Source organism: Phalacrocorax aristotelis, chromosome 6 (genome assembly GCF_949628215.1).
Source record: "Phalacrocorax aristotelis chromosome 6, bGulAri2.1, whole genome shotgun sequence".
Lineage (NCBI taxonomy): Eukaryota > Metazoa > Chordata > Aves > Suliformes > Phalacrocoracidae > Phalacrocorax > Phalacrocorax aristotelis.
Genome location: NC_134281.1, coordinates 18,573,726 through 18,578,029, shown reverse-complemented (window position 1 = coordinate 18,578,029; position 4,304 = coordinate 18,573,726). Strand labels below are relative to the sequence as shown.

At 47.8% G+C, this 4,304-nt stretch overlaps 1 long non-coding RNA gene across 1 annotated transcript; it reads right to left on the bottom strand.

Moving 5' to 3' along the window:
• Nucleotides 1–991: 991 nt before the first annotated feature.
• LOC142058697 (uncharacterized) lies at nt 992–3,581 on the bottom strand. Its single transcript, XR_012661071.1, has 3 exons — nt 3,530–3,581; nt 2,673–2,737; nt 992–1,395 (listed from the first exon to the last, which is right to left on the bottom strand). It is a non-coding gene; the product is annotated as an uncharacterized LOC142058697 (long non-coding RNA).
• Between the last annotated feature and the right edge of the window lie 723 nt (nt 3,582–4,304).

Below are 4,304 nucleotides of genomic sequence, written 5' to 3'. Positions count from 1 at the left end.
TTCATAAGTCAAAACCAAAAAGTGGGAATTGGGAAAAGACTTTCAGATTTAAGCCATGAAGAATTCAAAGTATTTACCTTGTTTCAAAATAATACTGCATTTTCTTAATTGGTTGAACTATTTTAAAAAATCAATTACATTAATTGGGTGTTTCAGTTGAAGTATTTTTTTTCATCCAGCAAGTGTTTTGCTGCTCTACTGCAGTCAGAAGATACTTGCAAACTCCCAGCCCTTGTGTTGATTTACACCACCAGGTGGACAAGCATTGGAATTTCACTTTCAGGAACAGTTTGTTGCATTTTAACAGGCTGCTCATTCCAGTAATTAAAAAACCACCTATTGAACCAGCTTGTTGGCTGGCAGGACCTGGAGCGAAGCCCTCTCCTGATCTACAGATGGACAGCAATAACAGGACCCTGTCACCGCACCACTCAGGCTTTTGAATGTTACTCCCCCGATCTTGCCAATTGGCACATTTCATCAAGTAGGTAATTTTTGTTACTAGAATGGAAAGACCTCCACTAAAATACAGTAACTATGAGAAGTATGGATATTTTATATAGTCCTATAACCTTACATATTTCCCATGGTAGCTCCATTAACACTGCAATACTTTCAGGTGTTTCAGAATACACCACACACCACTTCTAACACCAATTGCTATGATCTGTAACACCAGAGCTAGCACCCAGTACCCTTCCATTTTTCAAGATTTCCGTAGCTGTAACTACCTTACCCGGACAGCAAAGCAGCAGACATGTAACAGCCCTCGGAAACCTCATTTTGCTGTAACAGCACTGAGGACTATCATAAAAATTGTGGTATGCGAGAACTCTGAACACACATGCCAGTATCAAGAATAATTTTACCTGCATTGAGTACTGTCACCTAAAAGCCCAAGCAACACTGGCTTCACTTTGTACAAAATGAAACATGTTTTTTCTTGTTTAAATGCTCATGACCTGTACCAATAATTACAGTAGAATAGTACTGAGGAGGGAGCAGCTGTTTTACTTCGTGCGTGCGGAGGTTGACAGTACTAACACAAAACCTCTCCAGAGCTCCAGCTGGCTTCATCTGCCAGGGAACAAAAACACATGCTGGTCACTACAAACAGGCTTGATGCACAACTGGCTTCTAAAATACAACTCAAACAAGACTTTTGGACGGTTCTCCTCAAATTCAGCAGGTGAAGGCTTTGTTATGTCCAATTTTATTTTTACAAAAATGCTGTTAACATGCATGCCAATAGGAAAACTGGTTCTTTTGTCTTAAAACACATCAGTCCTTTTTCTGCTGAGCAGCCTGCTTGGCATTGTTGGCCTGCATCTTCTTTAGCCCCTTTTTGTTGTGTTTCTTTGCAAATCTCATGTTCCTCAGGAACTTGGGATCAACCTATAAAAATAAGGAAGAAATAAGCCATGTTGTAGAAAAGACATATGTAAAAACATATCTCTCTCTAGATTGTTCCAATTAATCCCAAATGCTGGCTGTGATTAATTCAGGGTTTTTTTTTTTATTTGTCACATTAACAAAATTATTTTAGCTATCTGTAACCATCCTTTAACTAGCTATTTTCCTTAATCTCCATAAACAAACAAGCCAAAAAACCCAGCAATAAACATACAGAAAGAATAGGACGATTCAAATAAAGCTGAAACAAGATGAATTTCATTTCCATGTCACAATACATTCCGGACCTGAAGTACCACAAACCAGCCTTAGCAGGTGAGCACACATATATGCAATTCTTGGGTAAAGGCCAATGCCACTTTCTCAGGTCTTTCCTTTTTACATCAAAAGAAATAAGTACCAGCACAGAGAAGAACAGCTCCCCGGTTTGTGTGAGCTAATACATCCTGTCATGGCTAGGACCAATTCTCAGAACTATCAGCTGCTGTCCTGCTGAAAAACTTCTGCTATTTTGCTGTATGCAGCATTTTAACTGGCACGAGTATCAGGAATTTGCCATCTTCACTCCTGCACACTCGCAATGAGACAGACTCAGACTGCGGGACTACCTGCAGGAGGGGCCAGGACTGAACCCTTGCTGAGCTCTGCAGGAGACAAGCTTTTATGTCACACCCAAAAAGCCGATAATCACATCTACAAGGCAAAGATAATCACAACCCTCCCCAAAGCTAAAACGTCCTGTTTTCACTTTCAAGTGTACAAAAAGATCCTGTAATATCGCTTGTCTAACCCCAGAGAAAGCAAAATGCCATAATTTTCATATGTATTGTCCAAAAATGCTAACTCCTCTCATCTTCTGAGTCAAACTCTCTGGCTTAGCGCAGATGGTAAAATAATACCGAAGGGTACAGAGAAATAGGATAGAGAGCACGACTCAAAAGGGAGAAGAGCTATCCAACCGACACATGTTTGTTACACTGGAAGCGGGAGTTAGTGACACCCATCTGAGCAGGACAGAGGTGAAATTGGCTAATAACTAAAAAGCAGTTTTATAGATGTACAAGGGCAGATTTCATGTGGGTTAGAAACATCACAGCTGCATGTAACGTAAGCAAAAGATGACCCAGAGCAGTTTTGGCCATCTGAAACACAAGCCCCCCTCTGCAAAAAGTATGTCAGTCAAAATACAGAATACTGGATTTTTTCATGGTTAAGCCTCACTGGCTTAACAGCCTGGCAATATGAATAGAAATACTCACCCCTTTGAGAGATTCGTATCTATGGGATCTGGGTTTCTTGATGCCATTTCTGTGCCACTTACGGGCTAAGTAGAAGACCAGAAAACATATTACCATTTTTAACATTATAAAATAACTGCATTAGCTTCCCTTTAAGTCCAACCGATCCTATCGAAATGATGCAGAACATAAAGTTTTCTAACCCTTCCTATCCAAACTAAATGGAAATTAAGAAAACATCTCTATCCTTGTCCCTGTTCACATCGTGCCTCTCTATGAGTTTCTAATGCAAGGACTGCAGGCTCCTCATTAACTAATAACATACCACTAGCACAATAAAAGGCCTCCATCACTAGGAAGTTTAAGCACAGATGTTTAATGTTAAACGGCACCATCATTGGCTGCGCAAGACCAAGTGGAACCTACCCACAAACTCTGCTAACTTACAGCATCGAGGAATAAACCCCAAACAGGAATTATTTTGTCACCGTGGCCATCTCTGGATGGCAAAGTATCACAGGCTGAGTGCCATTCAGCAACATGCTTAGTTTAAACATACAAAACTTACTTTTTTTTTCCTAGTTACACATTATTTTTATGTTGAGCCCTGGCTCTCACAGGGCTCTCTTTTCACTGACCGCACTATTCAATCTCTGCGTACCGCCACCTCCTTCCCTCCTGAGCTTATCTCGCTGCAAAAACCCCAAGAAGGCAGGCCGGGCTGCCGTAACTGAGCACATCACAGCGGTTGGTCAGAACCCGTCGGCGTGGCGCAGCCCCGGCCGCCTCCCGCGACGCCGGCCCGCCCCGTCCCGTCCCGCCGCCTCCCGCAGCCGCCCAAGCCCCGCATCGGCTCCGCGGCGCCGAGTCTGGCTCACACTGGTTGTGCGTGGTGTGGTTCTTGGATTTGGCCATAGCTGCACCTACGGGAGAAACGGACCCCCTCAGCCGGGGAGGCGAGGGCCGGCAGGCCGGCCCAGCCTCCCCATCCCACCACACCCCCGCCGCCCTGGGGCCCGTCCGCCGCGGAACCGGCCCCGAGCCCGAGCCCGAGCCCAAGGCCGAGCGCGAACTCCCGGCCTCCCGCGGCCCACCGCAGCCTCAGGCTGAGTCCCGGCCAGGCCCGCCCGGGAACCGCCCGCCGCCACCTCCAAAGCGCGGATGGAGCCGGATTGCGCGGAGGTGCACTCACCTCCGCCGCCGCCGGTCCGGAAGAGGAGAGCACACCCCAGAGGCGGCTGGGAAACAGGGGCCGGCGGACCGGAAGCCGACGGACTGCTCCGGTGCGCAACGGGAGCCGCCGGTGTGGAGGTTCCGCCCGGCAGCCTCCCGCGTCCGCCATCCTCTCCCGCACCGCCGGTCTGTGCCGCCCCCTGCACCGGCCCCGACGCTGCGAACTCCGTTCCCGGCCCAGCCCGACACCCGGGCGCCAGCGACACGGCCAACACGGTCCCCCCCCAACACGGTCCCCCCACCATGGCGGCTCCGGGGCTCTGCGGCGCAGGCTAGTGGCGCTGGGAGCCGCGGTCGCGCGCCGCTTGATCGGCGGCGCGGGGCTTCAGCCCCTGCCCGACTGGGCTCGGGACAGAGTTATCCGCGACAATGTCACGCACAGGGTGTTTTCTTCACAGTAGATTCATTAAAGGCTGCTTT